The sequence below is a fragment of the Triticum dicoccoides genome, chromosome 7A (genome assembly GCF_002162155.2).
Source record: "Triticum dicoccoides isolate Atlit2015 ecotype Zavitan chromosome 7A, WEW_v2.0, whole genome shotgun sequence".
NCBI lineage: Eukaryota > Viridiplantae > Streptophyta > Magnoliopsida > Poales > Poaceae > Triticum > Triticum dicoccoides.
In genome coordinates, this window is record NC_041392.1 from 589329767 (window position 1) to 589353424 (window position 23658).

A 23658-nucleotide genomic window follows, 5' to 3' on the forward strand; every position below is an offset into this window, starting at 1 on the left:
CTAGCGCGGCATTGCCGGACCGGCCGGGCCAGCCCTGAAATCATGCAACGGCCGCGACTTCCTCGACGCCATCATCTCCGAGTTCGACGGCATCTTCGCCGAACCCTTCGGCATGCCACCACCCCGCGGCCGTGACCACGACATCACCCTGCTGCCCGGTTCTGGCCCGGTGGCCGTCCGGCCGTACCGCTACCTGTCGGAGTAAGTGACCACGGGTAGCCTAGCCGGCTCCCCCTGGCCTTTCTGAAAAAATTACGAGCCGATCCGGCTCTCAAGAATCCAAGACATGGGGCCGCCTTCCCCTGCCCGGCTGTCTCCCAGGCCGGCTATTGGAGGGCGGCCCGGCTTCAGCCCTCATGAAGAAAGCCGCGGGAGGGCTGGCTCCGAGGAGCCGGCTGAGAGAAGGCCGACTCCAAGGAGTCGGCTCCCATAAAGCGGTCAAGACCGTACCCTCGAAGTCTACACCCACGTAACGGCGATGTGACGGGGCATGGCTACAGTGAAGCCTGCCACCCCCGAATCCCGGAGCGCCTGGCACAGTGCGCCGTACGGGTGGCCATGACCCGTCCGGCGCAACACTGTTGCCACGTTGATCCTGACGTCATCCACGACGGGCCACCGGTACGGCCCACGGGCGGTGGGCCCCTTCAGGCAGAGAGACGCCTGAAGGCGGCCTGGCCTCCCCCAGTCGGCCCTAGACGGAGCCGGCTCTCTCCAGCCGGCTTGCCACCCCCTCGAAGGAGACGCCCCATTAAGGAGACAAGACGCGGTGAGGCTACAGTGGTCACCCGCCGGACGGTGGCACTGTAGCCACGCTTACCTCGGCGAAGCCCTCGTCACCAAGATTGAGCAACAGTAACCAGCCACCGACAAGGCCCTGGACCGTGGGGCCTGCCTGTCGACCAAGGAGCCGGTAGCCGGCGGGACCCACCAGCCGGCGGGCCCCACCAGCCGGCGCAGAAGCCGGAGAGCGAAGACACAGACGGCTGGGCCCCACGCCCAGCCGGATTACCATTGTACCCCCGGGGGGTAGGCCTATATAACCCCTCTGGGACACCCATGCAAGGAGGATGGATCCCTGCTAGTTTTAGCCACCACGTAGGGAGGAGAAAAGAGCAAGCAGAGCCCTTCTTCCTCCTTTCGCCAAACAGCTCAAGGAGCATTGTGTAGCTACTTGTTCATGTAGTGATCATGCGGAGACCCCGCAGAGCAGCAGTAGGGGTGTTATCTCCACGGAGAGCCCAGAAGCTGGGTAAGATTCGCCGGCGTGCATGTCTTCGCCTAATCCAGTTTCCAGGCACCGACGATGTTTTACTGGCTCCCACAATGATAAGCCACCCGTTGGCATATGTCGCACCTACCACCCGACATTTGGCGCCCACCGTGGGGCCAGGTGCACCGTCGTCCGGAGACCTGTTCTGGACGGGAACCCTTTTCCTCCCCCGCGAGCGTAGCCAGCTCGGCACGCCCGACGACGCTTGCCATGACGCGCTGCAAGGCGTCACCAACGCCTGCGCAGCGAGCAGGCTCGCTGATCTCCTCGACAAGACCCTCATCTCCGACGAGCTCGCCTCTGATGCGGGCACCGACCGCCTCGTCAGCCTCCTCGGCCGGTTCCATGTCTCCGACGAGCCTGCTGTGGACTTGGAGTCAGTTGGCTCCACCGATCCGATGCCTGTCGACTCCGACACGGCCTCATTCGACACCTTCCCCGCCAACGTCACGATCTACAACGACCCGCTTCCCCGGGCCGATGGCTGCGACGCTGTCACCACCGAGGTGATGGTCATCGGCCACGACGGCGCTGCCGACGAGAGCGCCCACGACGCCCCGCACGCGGCGGTCCCCGACTTGTCCGTCCCCCTCCCGGCCGACGCCGACGCTGAAGTACTGGAAGCTCGCCGCCTCGCCCTCCTCGCGGAGGGCCGGAAGTTGGTTTCCATGAGACGCCTCGCTGAGGCCCACCGACACGAGGCCGACCGCGCCGCCTTTGGCACGCCGCCCCTAGGCGGGCCTAGCCAGGCCGGCGTTGTCAGGCAGCGCGGCGCTGTCATTGCCGACACGTTAGGAGTCGACCGCCCGGTCTACGCCACTCCACTCGAGAACCTACGCACCGCCCAGAAGGCCGTAGACGAGCTAGACGGACTGGGGGCCGAAGAACTCCCCCACATGACCCGGCGCATCCAGCAGCTGATCGATGCAGCCGCGCAGCGGCACGAAGCCGACGCACGCGCGGAAAGCCCTCCCCCGCGCCGAGATCACGGCGCGATGTCCCGGACGCCGATTGCGGGTAGAGACCACGCGCGGCGCGAGAAAGAACCGGCTGCCAGCCGAAGCCAAACCCGGATCTCCATCGAGCGAGACGCAGAAGGCCACCCTCGGGCCGTGGAGTGGCGGGGCAACCCGCCCCCGCCTCGGCCCCGTGGAGAGAGATATCCCACCCCTCTGCCTGTGGCGCATCCGACTCTCAGCGGCCGACTAGGTCGCCGCGAAGGAGTCGGCGAAAACGACGCCCGCCATCGGATCGACCGCCTGGCGCGATCCCTGGCTCTGGAAGAAGAAGACGATGTCGGACCGCCTTGCTTCGGCCCCCGCATTCGCGACGAGCCCTTCCCCAAAGGGTTCTCGCTCCCAAGAGACAAGCCCAAGTACAACGGCGCCGTGAAGCCGGAAGATTGGTTGATCGACTACTCCACGGCGGTTAGCATAGCCAACGGCAACTGGCGCGTTGCCGTGAAGTACGTGCCCCTCATGCTGCAAGGCACGGCGCGGACCTGGCTCAACAGCCTCAAACCACACAGCATCAACAGCTAGCTAGATTTCACAGAAGCCTTCGTCCGCAACTTCACCAGCACCTACAAGCAGGCTCCCAAGCCCAGACAGCTCTCCTTGTGCGTACAAGGCCCCGCCGAGTCCACTCGCGACTATCTCACGCGTTGGGCCGAGCTCCGCAACTCTTGCGAAGGGGTGCACGAGGTGCAAGCCATAGAATACTTCACAGCCAGTTGCCGAGAAGGCACCCTCCTCAAGCACAAGCTTCTCTGCGACAAGCCGACTACCCTCGACGAGCTTCTGGACATAGCGGACAAGTACGCCACCGCTGACTCCTCAATAAAGACCGAGCTCCGGGTAGACGCGTCCGGAAAGGTACTCAACCCGGCGCCCAAGACGCCGGCTGGGGATTCCGGCCGACGCCCACACTCGAACGACCACAAGCGCAAGGGCCCCGCGCCGCCTCCCGCCAGTCGGCAGGTGGCCACAGTCGAAGACGTGCCGCCCGAAGGGCGGCCCGCATCCAAGAAACCCAAGGGCGGCAGGCCGGCTTGGCAGCCGGCCTTCTCCTACGAGCAAACTGTCGACACCCCGTGCAAGTTCCACAGCGGCGCGAAGCCGTCCAACCACACAACCCAGAAGTGCCATTGGCTCACCCGAATCTCCAAAGGCGAAGGGCTCGCGCCGCCTCCGCCTGCCGGCCCGCCGCCACCGGTTCCGCCGCCGCCGGCCGCTAGGCCCGCAGTCGGAGCCGTGCGTGATGAGTTCCCCGACGAGCATGCCGCCTATATCGTCTTTACAAGCCAGCCCGAAGACCGGCGCAGCAAACGCCGAGAGAACCAGGAAGTCAACATGGTCGCTGCCAACCCCGCCGAGCACATGCACTGGTCAGAAAAACCTATCAGCTGGAGCCGGGCCGACCACCCAGAGGTGATGCCATCTCCCGGCTCTTATGCGTTGGTTCTGGATGCCACCCTTGCAACGGACAGCCGCGACGCACGCTTCTCCCGTGTGTTGATAGACGGCGGGAGCAACATCAACATCTTGTACCGCGACACCCTGGAGAAGCTGAACGTCAAGACAAATCAACTCATGCCTACTCGGACAGTGTTCCATGGCATCGTACCCGGCCCGTCCTGCGCCCCCATTGGCAAGATCAAGATTGATGTACTTTTTGGGGACAAGGAGCATTTCCGCCGGGAAGCGATCTGGTTTAAAGTGGTGGACCTGGAGAGCCCTTACCATGCATTGCTTGGCCGACCTGCCTTGGCCAAATTCATGGAAGTTCCCCACTATGCATACCTCAAGATGAAGATACCAAGCACCAAAGGCGTCATCACTGTAGCCGGCAATTACAAGAAGTCCTCCGAGTGCGCGGCAGCCAGCAGCCGGCTGGCCGAGTCCCTTGTGATTGCCGAAGAAAAGAAGATGTTGGACCGAGTCGTGGCCATGGCCGGCAAGCAGTCGGCCCCGTCCCCCAATCCCATGGAGTATGATGCCCAAGGATCTTTCCAGCCGGCCAAGGAGACGAAGAAGATACCTCTTGACCCCAAGCACCCAGAGAGGTTTGCCGTCATCGGGGCAAACCTAAACAGCAAATAGGAAGGCGAGCTCGCCGATTTCCTCCGTGAGAATTGGGACATCTTTGCATGCCCCCCCAAGGACATGCCGGGCGTTCCGAAGGAATTCGCCGAGCACAAACTACACGTCCGAGAAGACGCAAAGCCAGTCAAACAACCCCTCCGCCGACTGTCAGAGGAGAAACGCAGGATTGTGGGAGAGGAGATAGCCCGGCTTCTGGCAGCCGGCTTCATTATGGAAGTTTTCTTTCCAGAGTGGCTCGCCAACCCAGTCCTCGTGCTAAAGAAGAATAACAAATGGCGCATGTGTATAGACTACACGAGCCTCAACAAGGCTTGCCCCAAAGATCCCTTTGCCCTGCCAAGGATTGACCAAGTGATAGACTCCACGGCCGGATGCGAGCTGTTGAGTTTCTTGGATGCTTACTCAGGGTATCACCAGATAAAGTTAAATCCGGCAGACCGCCTGAAGACCGCCTTCATCACGCCATTCGGAGCCTTCTGCTACCTGACTATGACATTCGGCTTAAGAAATGCCGGTGCCACTTTTCAGCGTTGCATGCAGAAGTGCCTCCTCAAGCAACTCGGCAGAAATGCCCATGTCTACGTAGACGACATTGTGGTGAAGACGGAGAAGCGCGGCACCTTGCTGGAAGACCTCAAGGAAACATTTGAGAACCTACGCCGGTTCCAAATCAAGCTTAACCCCGAGAAATGCGTGTTCGGAGTACCAGCCGGCCAGCTCCTAGGCTTCCTAGTCTCCGAACGCGGCATCGAATGCAACCCAGTAAAGATCAAGGCCATTGAGAGAATGGCGATTCCCACCAAGCTTCGAGACATCCAGAAGTTCACCGGGTGCTTGGCCTCCCTAAACCGCTTCATCAGCTGGCTCGGAGAGAAAGCTCTCCCCCTCTACCGCCTCATGAAGAAGACCACTCACTTCGAGTGGAATGACCAAGCTGACCAAGCTTTCCACGAGCTGAAGAAGATGCTGGCCACACCGCCAGTCCTGGCGGCGCCGACTGAGAAAGAGCCCATGCTCCTCTACATTGCCGCAACCAGCCGGGTGGTTAGCACCGTCATCGTAGTCCAACGCCTAGAAGAAGGCCGAGCCCAGCCGGTCCAGAGGCCGGTGTACTATTTGAGCGAGGTGCTGTCTACCTCGAAGCAGAACTACCCGCACTACCAGAAGATGTGCTACGGCGTGTACTTCGCCGCCAAGTAGCTGAAGCCCTACTTCCAAGAGCATCCCATCACGGTTGTATGCATCGCCCCGCTGACCGAGATCATAGGCAGCCGGGATGCATCCGGCCGGGTGGCGAAATGGGCCATCGAGCTGGCCCCCTATACGATCTTCTACCAGCCTCGCACCGCCATCAAGTCCCAAGCATTGGCTGACTTCCTCGTCGACTGGGCCGAAACCCAGTACCTGCCGCCGGCTCCCGACTCCACTCATTGGCGCATGCACTTCGATGGGTCCAAGACACGCACCGGCTTGGGAGCCGACATCATCCTCACCTCTCCCAAAGGTGACAAGCTCAGATACACGCTGCAAATCCACTTTGCCGCCTCCAACAATGTAGCCGAGTACGAGGCGCTCATACACGGGCTCCGGCTTGCCAAAGAGCTCGGCATTCGCCGGATCCTATGCTATGGCGACTCGGACTTGGTGGTCCAGCAATCATCCGGCGACTGGGACGCCAAGGATGCAAATATGGCAAGCTACCGCTTCCTCGTTCAGCAGATCAGTGGGTATTTTGAAGGATGCGAGTTCCTCCACGTACCGCGAGCCGACAACGAGCCAGTTGATGCTCTGGCTCGAATAGGCTCCACCCGGCAAACAATACCAACTGGCGTCTCTCTACAATGCCTCCTCAAGCCGTCTATCAAGCCGTCTCCAGAGTCCGATTCCATCTTCGTGCCACCTGACCCCGACGCGGCCGGATCCGGCTCGAAGAGCCAAGCAGGTGACCCGGGGACTTCGATAGTCGGCCCAGGGACGTCAGCAGGCGGCGCGGGGACTTCTGTAGTTACGCCCGCCCCAGGGACCGCCTCACCCGGCTCGGGGACTGCGGTAGTCGGCCCGGAGACTACACCAACACAACAGGCGGCGGCCGACCCTAGCATTTCACCGCCCAGCCCGCTCGCCCTGGTCGCAGTAGCCGTTTTGGCAATAGAAGAAGTCGCAGCTCCGTCATGGGCCCAATCCATCCTCAACTTCCTAATAAACCAAGACCTGCCGGCTGACGAAGTAGACGCAAGACAAGTCCAACGCCGAGCCGGAGCATATACAATCGTCAACAGAGAGCTCGTCAAACGCAGTGTCACTGGAGTCCTCCAGCGATGCGTCGAGCAAGAGAAGGGCATTGCAATCCTCAGAGACATCCACCAAGGAGAATGCGGCCACCATGCGGCCTCAAGATCACTCGTCGCCAAAGCCTTCCGCCATGGTTTCTTTTGGCCGACTGCTTTGGATGACGCCAAGGAGTTAGTTAAACATTGCAAAGGGTGCCAACTCTTCAGCTCCAAGCAACACATGCCGGCTTCAGCACTCAAGACCATTCCCCTCACTTGGCCCTTCGCCGTTTGGGGATTGGACATGGTGGGCCCATTCAAGACGGCGCGCGGCGGCATGACACATCTGCTTGTCGCCGTGGACAAATTCACCAAATGGATTGAAGCAAAGCCGATCAAGAAGCTGAATGGGCCGACTGCCGTCACATTTATCGCAGATATAACAACTCGATACAGCGTGCCACACAGCATCATCACCGACAATGGCACGAATTTCGCCAAGGGAGCCTTGGCACGTTTCTGCGCGACGCAAGGCATCCGGTTGGACCTAGCGTCCGTCGCCCACCCGCAGTCAAACGGCCAGGTCGAGCGAGCCAACGACCTCATCCTCTCCGGCATCAAGCCCCGACTGATCGTACCACTGGAGCGTTCAGCCGGCTGTTGGCTCGATGAGCTGCCGCTGTCCTCTGGAGTCTGCGCACTACACCAAACAAGTCAACCGGCTTCACCCCTTTCTTCCTCGTGTATGGTGCCGAGGCGGTCATCCCAACTGACATCGAGTTCGACTCGCCTCGGGTAACCATGTACACAGAAGCGGAGGCCAAGGAAGCACGAGAAGACATCGTCGACCTGCTGGAAGAAAGCCGGCTGTTAGCCCTCAGCCGGTCCGCCATCTATCAGCAGGGCATGCGCCGCTACCACAGCCGGAAGGTCAAGCCAAGATCCTTCCAAGAGGGCGATCTTGTACTCCGGCTGATCCAGCGAACAGCCGACCAGCACAAGCTCTCGGCCCCTTGGGAGGGCCCCTTCGTCATCAGCAGAGCCTTAGGCAATGACTCCTACTACCTGATCGACGTGCAGAAGCCGAAGGCACGAAAGAGAGACGACTCCGGCAAGGAGTCGGAACGACCATGGAACGCCAACCTCCTCCGAAGGTTTTACAGCTGAAATGCAGTATGTATCACGCTAACTTTTGTACTAAGTACGAGACAATAGGCCCCCCGAGGAGAGCTCGGGGACTGCCATCTTTTATCTATGAATGAAGAGTATCATGCTTATGGCCTTGTCATTGCATTCACTTTTTTTTCCGTCCGGCACCGGGTTCGACTAGTCGGCCCGGGGACTGGCCGCCTGGAGTTATATTAGAAGTCCTACCCGCAGTCAGACAAGTAGTGTGCCGGCTCCCAAGCCTTCTCTTGCCAAAAGTCGCAGTTCAAAGAACCGGCTGTCCGGCTGGCAAGAGTTAAGGGCAGGAACGGGCGCCCACACGAAAAACGGCTAGGGACTAACGGACTAATATAACAAAAGCCGGTTTCTCCCCCACCACCGACCGACTACCAGAGTAGCCGGCCAGCCAGCTTCCATTCACTTCACTTCAATCCAAGAAAGCTCGAGTACTTGCCTCCCCAAAAGGGGAAGGCGACAAAGGAAACAACCTAAGGATAAAAAGCATACGTGAATGGAAACCAAACATGCACAAGTTAATATTTACATAAAAGACCTTCAAAAAGCCAGCATTCAACATAGTTTGGATACACCCCCAGTGGGTGGAACTGCGGAAGCATAATGAAATTGTTCAGAAGGCAACAAGCAGGAAAAAACAAGGACGGCAGATTAAGCCGGCGGAGCAACTGACGATCCGGGCAGGTCGGTGGAGACGACAGTGCCGGCTGGAGGAGTGGCCGGCTGGCGAACCTCGGCATGATCACCTCCTCCCACAGAAGGCGCGCTTGCGCGCGCCTCGTTGCCGGAGGCACGGTCAGGCTGAGGCTGGCTGGCTGTTCCACCGGCCGGCTCAACATCTTCGCCCTCCTCTCCTTCGTCGTCTTCGCCTTCATCGCTGGAGGCGATCTCCTCTGCCGAGTCTTCACCCGCTGTCGGGTCCAGCCCGAACCACTCCTTCGGCTGGGCGACGCCGTCGTCATTGATCTCAGGAGCGAAGACGCTGATATCAGTACACTCGGCGATCGTCGAAGCGCGCTGAGCGATAGCCGGTCGCACCTCCTCCAGCTCTTCGTCGGCCTCCAGCCGCCAGGTGCGCAGCTGGTCCAGGTTCAGCCCCGGATACCAAGCTCGGACGAACTCCAGGGCCCGCCCAGCTCCAAGCCGGGCCGCCGACGCCTTCCAGGCCTCGAAGCGGCCAACCGCAACCTCCAGCCAGTCGACAGTCCGACTCGGGGTGCGGGGAATCGTCTCGCTTGGCCAGAGGGCGGCCAACACCTGCGCTCCGGCACGCTGGAGGCGGCGGAGCGTACGATGAGCCGGCTGCAGCCGCGCTTGGACCGCCAAGAGTTGCTCTTCGAGCGACCGACTCGCGTCCGGCGCTACTTCAGCCCCCGCCTGCCGGCGCGCTTCGTGATGGGCCTCGATGGTTTGGGCAGCAAAGACGGAGTAGCCAGGAAAGTAGTCTGCACAGAGAATAAAAAGCAGCTCAAGTCAGAACACAAGTCAGGCGGCAAGGGGCAGGCAAGGAGCGAGGAAGGCGGCTTACCGTCAATCAAATCCTCAATACGGCCGAAGCCTTCATTCAGCGCTTGCCTGGTCTCAGCCCAGCCCGCCGCTTCAGTCTCAAACTCGGCCTTCAGGGCGGCTTCGTTATCCTGCGCCTTCTTCAGAGCCGCCTTGTGGCTCCCCTCCTGGTCAGCCAGCTTCTTGGCTAGGCGGTCACGCTCCAGGACCAAGGCGTCGTACTCGGTTTCCTTGGCACGAAGGGTGGCCTGCGTCTCGCTGAGCTGCCCCCTTAAGTCGGCATTGGCTTCTGCGAGCACGAAAGACAAAAGAAAAACCAGTAAGGTGAAGTCGTCAGGAAAGATCCGACCCGACTGCTCAGCAGTCGGCCCGAATCTCGGGGACTACACCCAGTGGGTGCGCTAACGCGCCCCCACAGGAGATGAACGAAGCCAAGTACGTACTCCGGCTGCTGATCAGGTCTTCGGTTCTCCGACCTAGCTCCTGAGCCTGGGAGTTGAAGGCGGCAGCGCGGAGGTTATGATACTCCTGGAAGATTAGACAGGAGGCGAGAATAAGGTAGTCGTCAGGAAAGATCCGACCCGACTGCTCAGCAGTCGGCCCGAATCTCGGGGACTACACCCAGTGGGTGCACTGACGTGCCCCCACGGAAGAAACCAAGAGAACAAAGCAAGCAAAGATAGAAGACTCACCCGGATGACGGCCCGCGTCGCAAGGAACTCCTAAGTGTATTGCTGCAGCGAGGCGGCTTGGGCCTGAAGCCGGTTTCGAATCTCTTGGGCCGCCACATTCAGCTCGCCCGTCCCGCCGCTGGGAGTCCACTCGGACGAGCCGGTGCTGGCCGCCTCCAAGGCCTCCGCCGTCCGGCTGGCACCCGTAGCTCGGTGCGGCTCTGGCGCAGCGGTGCCTCCCCCTGTGCGCCGACGCATTGCTGGCTGCACCTCGAGGCCAGCTCCTTCTTCCGGCTCACCTCCGGCTGGCTGCTCTGGCGCCGCAGCCGACTGGCCGCCTTGGCCCGCTCCGGTTGGCGCTGCCGGTGGCACCCCCTCCACGAAGATCACGGAGTCCTCCCTCCGCTCCAGCACCTGCGGTTCTTGGTCGACCTCCTCCAGCGGAGGCACAGGAATGTTGGGGGCCACGGCGCGGAGGGGAATGGCTAGCAGCGGAGGCTGGTTGTGCGAAGCCTTCGCCTCCGTCTCCGCAGCTACCGCCTCCGCCCGGGCCTTGGCCGCTGCATCGGCCCGCTCCTTCGTCGCCTGGGCGGCCCTTCGCTCCGACGCCTCCCGCTCCTCCCGCACCTCTCGTGCGTTCCGCTCCGTGGCCTCCCTGAGGTCGGCGCGGGGATCCACGCGGCGGGATCCCGAAGACCCTCCAGTCGGCCCGACTACGGAGCCGCCCGGACCCCGCTCAAGGGAAAGCGGCGCCTTGTCCGGCGAGCAAAGAAAGGTTTAGAAGAGTTTTCAATCGAAAAGAACGACAAAAAAAATACGTATCCAAGCATTCGACGACTTACGCTAAGATCGCCTGCGGCTGCTTCACCGCCTTGCCGAAGCGGGCCGCCTTCGCGGCCGCCTCATCTCGCTTGGTCGCCGCTGTGGAAGCCTTGGACTTCTTCGGCCGGCTGCCGAAGAGGATCGACACGGCCGGCGCTTCTGGGCGCCGCCGCCAGCAGCCGGCGCGGTGGACGAGCTCGCGCCTTGATGATCAGGCGCCGGCTGGCGGCGCGGGGCGACTTCGACTTCGGCATCATCCGGCCAGTCCTCGAAGCCGGCCGTGAGCCCCGCGCCTCCGGCCTCGTCGCTTTCCCCCACGATGGCGTCTTCCATGGCGGCCGCTCCCAAGTCCGGGTCGTCGGCGTCGTCCACCGTGCGATCAGGGACGAGCTGGCGCTCTATCCCTGCGGCCCCGGTCGTCGGCAGAAGGAGAGGGTTCTGCTAGGAACAAACCGACTGATCAGAGGCCGGCTATCATAAGGCCGGCTACCAAAGGAAGAAAAGAAGAAAGAACTTACGACGGGCGGAGGGTTGGCGCGAGAGTACGGCCCCTTGCCGTACCGCCAATCCTCGGCGAGCTTGCAGTTGGAGATATAGTTCACCATGTAGGAGACCTCCGCATGAGGCATCTCCCTGGTGCTCAGCCGGCTTGGGTCGAAGCGGCCGCTCATCTAACAAACCATGTGAGGCCGACTTTGAAGGGGAAGAACCCGGCGCTCCACGAAGGCGGCCACCAAGTCGGCTTCGGTCAGGCCCTCCGACTGGATCATCACCCGAAGCCGGGAGACGGCTGCGTTCCCGGCCTGGGACAACGACCTGGCCCGGTAGCGCCACGAAGGTCTCCTCCCAGCCGGCGGGCCGGCTTCGTAAGCCGGCAGGTTGACGTAGTCGCCCTGCTCCGCGACATTCTTCACGTAAAAGTATGACTTCTGCCAGAGCTTCACCGACTGGATCAGCGGGATGGGCGGGAAGGGGTTGTTCTCGCTCGCCCGCCTCATGGCAATGAAGGCTCCGCAAGGGGCGGGCACGCCCGCGACGACGGTCCCGAGCTTGCTTTGGAAGAATTCCGCCCAGAGCTTGAGCGTGGGGAGAACCCCAAGGAAGCCTTCGCACAGCGTGACGAAGGCCGACAGCAGCATCACCGCGTTGGGCGTGAGGTGATGCGGTTGGAGGTTGTAGAATTCGAGGAAGGCTCGGAGGAACCCGCTCGTCGGAAGGCCGAAACCGCGCAGGCAGTGCGAGCGGAAGATCACCCGCTCGTCCTCCTCCGATGCCGGCGAAATCTCCTCCTCCGGTGCCAGACGAACCCGGACGAAGTCCTCGCCGGGCAGATGTCGCGTCTGGCGGAGGAACGCGACGTGGTCCTCATGGACGTTGGAGCCATCCCACGAGCTTGACAGCGCCATGAGGCAGCGCGGTGAGAAGCAAGACGATGCGGCGGCGGAGCGGCGCGGCAAGAGCTACTGCGGCAGCGGGAAGGAGAAGAAGGAAGACGAGAAAGGGCGGAGTGAGGGAGAGCGCGCGAGCCTCTGCCGCTCCCCCTCCTCCTCCTACTTGTAGACCGCGCGGCGGAGCCGAGGAGGCGCGGCGTGGGGGAACGTGGGGATCAACTGCGCCCACTCCCCCACGTCCCGCGATTATTACGCCTTGATGGCAGAATAAAACCGCCGTGAGAAGGCGAGAGGTCCATGTGGGCCGCAGAAGATCCATGCTCGGGCGGAGGCCTAGTAGTGGCGGGCCCGGGCCTGCGGCGGCGCCCCGTTGCGCGTGTGCATTGGCAGGGTTTCCTTACCACGTGGCCCGCGGGATGGCCTGCGGACGGCTCGCAGGTCGACCGCGTTCCCGCCTACGAGAAACGGAGCTTTCTGAAGTCGGTGTGCACAAACAAAGCTGGCCCCTCAGGATAGGAAGCTGACCAAGCTTCTCGTCCCTTTATCAGCCTCGAAGCTCGCTCAGCTTCGGGGACTACTGTCGGAGTAAGTGACCACGGGTAGCCTAGCCGGCTCCCCCTGGCCTTTCTGAAAAAATTACGAGTCGATCCGGCTCTCAAGAATCCAAGACATGGGGCCGCCTTCCCCTGGCCGGCTGTCTCGCAGGCCGGCTATTGGAGGGCGGCCCGGCTTTAGCCCTCATGAAGAAAGCCGCGGGAGGGCTGGCTCCGAGGAGCCGGCTGCGAGAAGGCCGACTCCAAGGAGCCGGCTCCCATAAAGCGGTCAAGACCGTACCCTCGAAGTCTGCATCCACGTAACGGCGATGTGACGGGGCGTGGCTACAGTGAAGCCTGCCACCCTCGAATCCCGGAGCGCGCCTGGCACAGTGCACCGTACGGGTGGCCATGACCCATCCGTCGCAGCACTGTTGCCACATTGATCCTGACGTCATCCACGACGGGCCACCGGTACGGCCCACGGGCGGTGGGCCCCTTCGGGCAGAGAGACACCCGAAGGCGGCCTGGCCTCCCCCAGTCGGCCCAAGATGGAGCCGGCTCTCTCTAGCCGGCTTGCCACCCCCTCGAAGGAGACGCCCCATTAAGGAGACAAGACGCGGTGAGGCTACAGTGGTCACCCGCCGGACGGCGGCACTGTAGCCACGCTTACCTCGGCGAAGCCCTCGTCACCAAGATTGAGCAACATTAACCAGCCACCGACAAGGCCCTGGACCGTGAGGCCTGCCTGTCGACCAAGGAGCCGGTAGCCGGCGGGACCCACCAGCCGGCGGGCCCCAGCAGCCGGTGCAGAAGCCGGAGAGCGAAGACACAGACGGCTGGGCCCCACGCCCAGCCGGATTACCATTGTACCCCCGGGGGGGTAGGCCTATATAAACCCCCGGGACACCCATGCAAGGAGGATGGATCCCTGCTAGTTTTAGCCACCACGTAGGGAGGAGAAAAGAGCAAGCAGAGCCCTTCTTCCTCCTTTTGCCAAACAGCTCAAGGAGCATCGTGTAGCTACTTGTTCATGTAGTGATTATGCGGAGACCCCGCAGAACAGCAGTAGGGGTGTTATCTCCACGGAGAGCCCCGAAGCTGGGTAAGATTCGCCGGCGTGCATGTCTTCGCCTAATCCCGTTTCCAGGCACCGGCGATGTTTTACTGGCTCCCACAATGATAAGCCATCCGTTGGCATATGTCGCACCTACCACCCGACACTACCCGGCCGTGCACAAGGACGAGCTGGAGCGTCAGTGCGCCGCTATGCTCGCCCAGGGCATCATCCGCGTGAGCTGTTCCGCATTCTCCTCGCCGGTCCTGCTGGTCCGCAAGCCCGACGGGTCCTGGCGCTTTTGCATCGACTACCGCGCCTTGAACGCCATCACCGTCAAGAATGCATTTCCGATTCCGGTGGTGGACGAACTCCTCGACGAGCTCCGGCGCGCTCGTTTCTTCACCAAGCTTGACTTGCGCTCCGGCTACCACCAGGTGCGGATGCGAGCGGAGGACATCCCCAAGACCGCCTTCCGCACCCACGACGGCCTCTATGAATTCCTGGTCATGCCGTTCGGCCTCTGCAACGCGCCGGCGATGTTCCAGGCACTCATGAACGATCTGCTATGGCCGTACTTGCGCCGTTTCGTGCTCGTCTTCTTCGACGACATCCTAGGTCCTGCTGTCTTGGGCACCGAGGTCCTTGACATACCTCCGCTGGGAATCCGCCACACGATTTGAATACCGTTGTGAATCGCGGGAGATAACGCTGATTAGTCTACACTTTCGCTGCATCGCAGGCCTTCCCCTAAATCCTTTCTCCCGTGATTTTAATCGTTGGTCATATATACCTCAGCTGTGTTTGCATACTTCTGGTTGTCATGGATCATTGGACAGAAAGTTTTGTTTATTTGAACTAGCTATGATAAACCTAGATCAAGTTGTGAGTTAAGTGCAGTCATGCACACCATTTTGGTTTAGGCATCTAATCAACATGACATTTCAACCATGCTAAACTGCACTTTTAAGAGATGCAAATTTTGCTGAGTAATAATGTACGTTTATCTTACTGAAGTTGCATAGAATGCTGCACTGTAATTTTTTTTTCTCGTTTCTCTTTTATATAATTATTAGTGAATGCTAATATATTGCATGGTTATGCTTACTACCTTCTGGCACATTTTTCTGTTAGGCGGTAGGAGTAGGTATCTTCTTTTCTGGAATCGCAAGATGAAAGAAGAAAATAACAGATGGTTATGTTAGTTGAATATATACCTTTATTATGAACAAAGAGTTTGAACTCTGAAACTCATCTCTTGTTGCAAAAGAAAACCTAACCCGATTGCAGAGAAAGAAGAGACCAACTTAATAATGCTGTAAGCATGTAATGTTCTTTGGGTGTGCTTTAGCAAAACTGATGTTTCTTTTGGTTGTCGTTTATTTACCTCTAGGTGTTACTTCGCTCACTGGAAGCTACACAAATTTTATTTGGCCTCTATTAGCAGTAGGCATCCGATATCGTGAGATAGTGGAGCCCGACTCGAGGGCTAATACAGAAAATAAAACTTGATATTTGTAGCATATTAAACATGCGTCTCATGTAAAGTCTAAAAATAAAATACAGAAAGACCATTATAAGGTTTTGAAATTTGACATGCTTTATTTTCACAATAGATAGAAACTTGATCTTCTTAATCCAAAAAGCCTATACTATGTTCAATTGTTCATAACTTTATTATGCTACAACTTGTGTATCTTTTTGTACCGATCGCTGATGGAAAGAGGGGTGCTGGGGGTGCAGGCACATTACACTGGGAAACAGCTGGGCTTCTTCTAGGCGAACAGTCCCTCTGTAGGTTCTTCTGGCCAAGAGCAAGATCAACCCAAAGAGGATGTGCACAATCTATGATGCCAATTCTCTGTTCAGTTGTTGGCAAGGCGCGCATTTGGAGGAATACCAGTTCAGGCATTTGGAGGAATTCTCAGCTCGACGCGCAGACAGGGCTGCAGCCTGCAGGTTTACCGCACACAGGTTCAGAAGCGCAGGTAGTGTTCAGAGAAGGGGGTTGTAGAACCAGCAGTGTCCATTTGCTCCGTGGTGGCGTCGGCTTCACCGTGGACGCTCACTCTGCTCATGTGATCATGTCATGCTGCTTGCTTCAGTTAAACCGTTTTCTTTTTCTTCCGTGGCGTAACACAAGTCAGAAACGAAAGCTTTCCAACACTGGACAACAGTACTGCACCCCGGTTTTGCCAGATGTATATTGTCAATCTGTCATCCCTTTATGCACGTATATCTATATTTTTTATGAGACTTTGAATTTGATAGAGGACTGGAACTTCGGTATTTGGTTTCTCTGGAAGTTGATAGAGCAACACATTTGCTCCGGTCTGTTCTCCAGGTTCTCCAAAATCAAATGAAGTCCATTTCGTAAGTCCTTATTAGATTAAGCAACTTCTTACATACCGTTTGACAATTTTATTTACAATTTCCATCAGCAATTCATCTGGCTGATTCTGCAGGTGATCTCATTGATCCGAATGTAAGTAAAGTTGGCGAATGATGCCTGTGCCATTGGGTTATGGTACCTGGGTCTAGGGAAGTTGTTCTCTCTTGCATCTGTGTACCTGGGTCTAGGGAAGTTGTTCTCTCTTGCATCTGTGTACCGCAGGTGTGATTCTTTGGTGGATTTGTCTCATAATCACATGGTCTTCCTCTCTCCAAATGATTGGCTGTTTTATCTCTCCTTAGTTAGGGGGTCTTTGGTTAGGCTTTTGGCTCTGGCTTTTGACTTCGAAGTTTTTTCTTTTGCTTCTAAACCAAAGTGCAAAAGGCAAATAAAAGTCCAATCAAACACCCTTAGTGTGACCCCATCGCCTATATCTGATCGAAGTCCAATGCCACGGACTGTATCACTTTCAATCAAAACTAGGGTGTGATTCACCTTCTCTTTGAAAACCCTCTATCGGTTAGAGCATTAAAATTTCGGTTTTGCTCCTCTAAACTGCACCCAATCAGTCTCTTATATGCATTAGAGGAGTAAACTTTTTACTCTATGTTCACCCCAACTCTTAAATATACTCGGCCGCCCACCTCCGAATTAAAAATGTTTCCCCTCCCACCGCTCGACCTCATCCATTCCGGTGCTGCCCAATCCCTACTTGAGCACACTGCATCCCGTCAACGCGCCCTCGCAGCGTGCCCCCGCATCCAATCCGGCATCATCCCGTCGCCCACATGGCCGGATCCATCCAGCTTAAGTCCCCTGCACCGATTAGAAGTGTCGATCCAGACCACCACCGCAACCATCTAGAGCCCGAGGTCGTGGCGGAACCTCCCGCGGCGACGCGTGCTCCTCCCAGTTCCCGACCTGCCATCGCCGCCGCCGTCACAGAGGAGGTAACTCGCGTGTCGTAGCGGTTGTGGGGAACATGGGTGGCCGGCAGAAGGGACCCCAAAACCCACATGCACATCTGGATCACCTCCTACCAGTCTGCAGCGCAGGGAGCGCAGGCGTACGACATCCAGCCGGTACGCCTTCACGACACATCGGCGCGGCTCAACTCCCCCTTTGATGACGCCGTGTCTGATTTGGCCCCCATCGACCATCGAGTGGCCTCCCCACGCGAGTTGTGGGAGGACTGGGAGGCCCGGATTCTTGTGAGCATTTTGGATATTGAGTATGTGCCCGATAAGGTCAACTGGACATATAAGGGTGAGGTCTTCCCGCTAGAGATTGAGTTTGAGGACACCGACTTGTTTGATGATGCAGTTAACGGTAATGATGTTGATATGCACGATCGTGAGGGAGGTACTGGGACTAAGGGGGCCCCGTCAGATGAGACCATGCGAGAGGGATCCAACGGATCGCACCCTCAGTCGGCCGGGACTGGACCGGAGGCTGAGCCCACTGACTCACCGGCGGTGCCCATGGCTACTTTGCGGTTCGGTTCTTTCGAGCCAGCTTCGGCACCTCCCAGGCTTTGGAGTGACAGGGTGGAGTCGGACGATGCTCTTGAGCACACGCTTCCTTCACTGGAGGTTGAGAGGGAGGTTGGTGCAGACTGCGGGCACAGTGATAGCCCTACTGGACTGTTGACTGCTGCGGGAGTGACCTCGGTGTCAGCGAGCACGGGGCCGAGGGGTTGTGGGGGTGAGGGTTCGAGACTTATAGTCCATTCTCCCCCCGTCCCGCGGACGTTCCAGGTTTCGCCGGGGGCCTTGACTCCTAGGGGGACAGTTCCAGCGGCTGGAGGGTCCTCGAGGCAGGCGGCCTTGACGACCTCCGCGACGGAGGTGGCTACCACTGTCGCTGCTGTGGGAGGGGGGACGCCAGGGCAGGTGGCCTGGTCTCCTGCCTCTGCCCGGGTGGTCAGGCGGACCACCCCTCCGAGGGATACTTCGTCCGCGCCGCAGGTTGAGGCGGGAGGAGACGGCGGGCAGGTGGCCCCGGTCGTTCTCTCCTCCCCATTGCCTGCGGTGGGGCACTCGTCCGGCGGGATCGGGAGCCCGCAGATGCCTCCGCTAGTGACCTCGGCACCAACTGGAGTTTCGGTGCCAGGTTATACTAGGGAGGAGGTGATCGCATTGGGAGGGATCCCGGACCCTACTTCCGGGGGCAGACGGATGAGTGCTCGCATCCTCGACGTCCCGGAGGTTGATGACATGCAGCAGCGGTGCGCTATGAGGGCGGCCAAGCTTCAGGAGGCTGCTTGTTCATCGGGTATGTCCGTTGACTTGTCTAATTCTTTATTGCATTTTTCTAATGAGGACATTATAAATAAGGCAAACCAATTAGGAGTTTCACTAGGTGCTACAGATAGTGAAATTACTAAATCGGCGAATGATATTTTAGACCTGGAAGCGGAACGGGCTTTAGAGACTATTCGTAATCTTGCGGCAGTTAAACCTATGAATGATGATGAGATAAATGCGTTAGGAGTTAGAGTGTTTGATAGCCTGTGTGAGGATCTCGCACCCACTAACCAGGAGGCTGACGAAGAGGATGTGCCCCTTCAGAATGACGCTAGCAATATTCCAGAACCCGGTCATGAGGAAAGGGGTCTTGAGCTTAATAAACCTAAACGTAAGTGGAAACGGAAGATCTATCCCGATTCCGCAGTCCGTAGGAGTGCTAGGATTCGAACCACCAAAAAATTCCATGATGAACTATGAGAGGAATTTTTTGGAACAACAGAGGTCTTAAGGACTTGGCTAAAAGAAGATTCCTGGCTGAGACTTCTATTGAGCAGAAGCTAGATTTTGTTGCTCTATCGGAGATGGGTAGAGATAACTTTGCACCTCAGTTTCTCTCCTCACTAGTTGGTGGTATAGATTTCGATTGGCACTGCTTACCTCCGCGAGGAAGATCGGGGGGCATCTTACTAGGTGTGAGATGCGATTCACTGGAAGTCCGTAGTGTTGTGATGGGCGACTTCGCCGTAAAGTTTCGAGTTAGGTCTAAGATTGATGGCTTTAACTGGGCTTTGGTGGCGGTGTATGGGGCCGCGCAGCCTGAGTTTAAAGCGGAGTTTCTAGCTGACCTAGTTCGAATTTGTGGGTCAGAACAACTACCGATTTTAGTCGGAGGAGATTTCAATATCATCCGGAGGCGGGAGGAGAAAAACAATGACAACTTTGATGGTAGATGGTCCTTCATGTTCAACACCATTATTGAAAGTTTGGATCTGAGAGAGATAGAACTCTCAGGTCGAAAGTTTACTTGGGCCAACGCTATGCCAAACCCAACTTATGAAAAACTTGATCGGGTTCTTGCAAGCGTGGAGTGGGAACAAAAATTCCCGTTGGTCACGGTGCAAGCCCTTTCGAGGGGCATATCTGATCATACCCCATTGTTCGTGGACTCAGGGGAGCCGAACCACGTGGGAAATAAGAACACCTTCTCATTTGAGACGTCATGGTTCGAACGTGAGGGGTTCTTTGACTTGATTGCTAGGGAATGGGCTAATGAGGTTCGCGGTAAAACACCCATTGAGCGTTGGCAGAATAAGATTAGGAATTTACGGAGCTTCTTGAGGGGTTGGGCTAAGCATCTTAGTGGTGCGTATAAGATTGAAAAGGATAGACTCCTTTCTCTTATACATGACTTGGACGTAAAAGCCGAGTCTAATGTGTTAGTCCCCGCAGAGCTTCAGGTTAAAAATGAGGCAGAAAAGCGATTGAAAGAACTACTACATGAAGAAGAATTGAAGTGGGCTTTACGTGCTAAGGTTCGTAGAGTGGTCCAGGGGGACGCAAATACTCAGTTCTTTCATTTAATTGCTAATGGCAAGCACAGAAAGAAGCGAATCTTTCAGCTCGAGCAGGACGAGGGTACAATTTTAGGTCAGGATAACCTAAAAACTTATATCACTGAGTATTATAAGCAGTTGTTTGGTGCACCGAAGGAGAATACGGTGTCACTTGATGAGTCCATGACTGAGGATATACCTCAGCTTTCGGCTGCTGACAATGACATTCTGCTTGCCCCATTCTCGGAGAAGGAGGTTCTTCAGGCAATTGCTCAAATGAAAAATAATAAGGCTCCTGGTCCGGATGGTTTCCCGGCCGAGTTTTATAAGAAGTGCTGGCACATTATTAAGGGGGATTTACTACCTATGTTTCATGATCTATTCTCTGGACAACTTCAATTATTCCACCTGAATTTTGGGACTATCACATTACTACCTAAGAAGACGAATGCGGTACGAATTGAGCAATTCAGGCCGATCTGTCTCCTCAATGTTAGTTTCAAAATTTTCACAAAGGTCGGGACCAATAGGCTCACACAGATCGCGCATTCTGTGGTGCATCAATCCCAAACCGCGTTCATGCCAAACAGAAACATTCTTGAAGGAGTGGTAGTTTTGCATGAAACGCTCCATGAAATCCACTCCAAAAAATTGGATGGAGTGATTTTTAAAGTGGATTTCGAGAAAGCGTATGATAAGATAAAGTGGCCATTTCTCCAACAATCTTTGCGTATGAAAGGGTTTGATGAAGCCTGGCGAAGGCAGGTCCAATCATTTACGCAAAAGGGTAGTGTGGGAATTAAAGTTAATGATGATATAGGTCATTACTTTCAGACTCATAAAGGCCTACGACAAGGAGACCCAATGTCCCCTATCTTGTTTAACATTGTGGTAGATATGTTGGCAATTCTGATAGGACGGGCTAAGGAAAATGGTCAAGTAGGTGGATTGGTGCCTCATCTGGTTGATGGAGGCATTTCTATCCTACAATACGCTGATGATACGATCATCTTTATGGAGCATGACGTGAGTAAGGCTAGGAATATGAAGCTGGTGTTATGCCTATTCGAACAATTGACCGGGTTGAAGATCAACTTTCATAAGAGTGAGTTGTTCTGCTTTGGTAGGGCCAAAGATGAGCAGGAGGCCTACAAACAATTGTTTGGGTGTGAGTTGGGACAGTTACCTTTCTCATACTTAGGGATTCCTATCCACCATCGTAGGCTAACGAACCGAGAATGGAAGTGCATTGAAGACCGATTTGAGAAGAAACTGAGCTGCTGGAAGGGCAAGCTCTTATCTTATGGAGGCCGGTTAATACTTATTAATTCGGTGCTCACAAGTTTGCCGATGTTTCTTCTTTCGTTCTTTGAGATACCAGTTGGAGTCAGGAAGAGACTAGATTTCTATAGATCACGGTTCTTCTGGCAGGGTGATGAGATGAAAAGAAAATACAGACTGGCTAAGTGGGATATTATTTGTAGACCGAAGGACCAAGGGGGTCTAGGTATTGAGAATCTAGAAACTAAGAATAAATACCTTCTTAGCAAGTGGCTGTGGAAGCTCTCGTCGGAGACGGATGCTGTGTGGGCACAGATCCTTCGCGGCAAGTACCTCCAGTCAAAAACTTTGTCGCAAGTATCTGTAAGGCCGACTGACTCGCCTTTCTGGAAGGGGCTCATGAAGGTCAAGCAGGCTTTCGTTAATAGGACAAAGTTTGTTGTAGGAAACGGCTCGAGCACGCGTTTCTGGGAGGATACTTGGCTTGGTGACGCACCACTGGCCATCCAATGTCCCTCCTTGTATCGTATTGTTCAACGAAAGGAGGTGGTCATTGCTTCGGTTTTCCAATCTATCCCCCTTAATATTCAGTTTAGATGAGTGCTAGCGGGCAATCGTTGGGAACAATGGCTCCATCTAGTTAGAAGGCTGATGGATATCCAGCTGTCTCAACAACCTGATGAATTGCGCTGGAAGTTGACTAAGTCTGGAGGCTTCACGGTCAAATCAATGTATATTGATGTTATTAATTTGAGCTCCATTCCCACGTCCAAACATGTTTGGGATGTCAAAGTTCCTTTGAAAATAAAAGTGTTTATGTGGTTTGTTCATAAACAAGTAATTTTAACTAAGGATAACTTGAAGAAGCGCAATTGGACAGGACCTACTAGGTGTAGTTTCTGTGATCGGGATGAGTCTATTAAACACCTCTTTTTTGATTGCCCGCTTGCAAAGGTTCTATGGCAGACGGTCCACATTGCTTTTAACATCAAACCACCGAATTCTGTTAGTACTTTGTTTGGGACATGGCTTAATGGGATTGAGCCCAACTTAGGGAGACATATTCGGGTGGGGGTTTGTGCTTTGCTGTGGACCATCTGGAACTGCAGAAACGATTTGGTCTTTAACAGAACATCATATATACATTTTTTGCAGGTTTTATTCCGGACTACGGCTCTGATTCGTTCATGGTCGCTACTCACCCAGACGGAGGCCAGGGAGCATTTGGTTACTGGGTCTGTCCGTTGGGAGATGGTAGCTCGGGATATCTTCAACCGGTTTGGATGGCGGTCATGTAATAGGATAGGCATTTAGTATTCCTATCTAGTTTGCCCCGCCGGTTGTGGCTCTTTGATGTGGCTAGCTTGATGTATCTAGCTTATCCGGGCTCTGTGTGAGCTTGTGTTGCTTTCTTTTTTCATTTTTCAGGACCTTTGGAACCTTGTTGATACTACTCTATTTTGTTTAATAAGAGGGCCGTATGCATCATGCTGATGCAGAGGCCGGGGTATCCCCTTTTCGAAAAAAGTTACAATGCTAAAGGCATCACATGTTAATGAACTTCCTGTTGATGTTGATTCTTGTCTCACTGCTCTTCCGCTTGCCAGAACCCATTTATCACATTGAACACATCAGAGCATCAACAATACATGACGCTTATATGGACACTTAGAAAGAAAAAACAACTATTAAAAAATAAAAAAGGCATCTTAGCGCCTTCTCTTCCACCGCCAGAGGCTAATTAGGGGCGCTAATTATCGATCGGCAACGAAGGCCAGCCGCTCCCTGTCTTGGGTTCGTGCTCGAATAAGCAACAAGCCGGGAATGCCTTCTTTTGCGTCCCTGTGGCATCTGGCGCCAGGAATTTCCAGGGCAACCGCAGATTGACCGGGAAGTATTTCCTGATGCCTCCTATTAGCGCCTAGCGTTGGAGGTGCTCCTAAAGAGTGAATATCGGTACTTTTGTTAGCAGAGGTGATATCATCCACACTTAACCTGAAAGGCCAAAGGTTAACCTCTCAGTCGAGTTTCACTTAACATATCAGTTTTCCTCTAATGTCTCAACTCACATATAAGACACTTATTTCTTTTCTTTTGGCAATACTACATGAACGTAACATAGGTATCGTCAAACATGTCCTCTGTATCGATGCATTCCTTGATATCTCAATTTATAGACCCTGGTAACATGTTGTTCACGCTTTGATTATGCAAATGGCCGTGCATTGCATGAATACAGTTGGTTTAACCCATGGCAAGCAAGCAGCATACGGGGTGGAACTGCACCAAAGAGCTCAGGCTATAGGAATGATCGATTCGACCGTCTGAGTTGTATTTTTTTTCCTGTTGAGCATTCAAATTTTGATCTGCATGT

General features: G+C 55.9%; 1 pseudogene; it reads left to right on the top strand.

Annotated features, from left to right (window-relative positions):
- Nucleotides 1-16370, top strand: part of LOC119328843 — a 24426-nt pseudogene extending 8056 nt beyond the window's left edge.
- Nucleotides 16371-23658: the final 7288 nt, after the last annotated feature.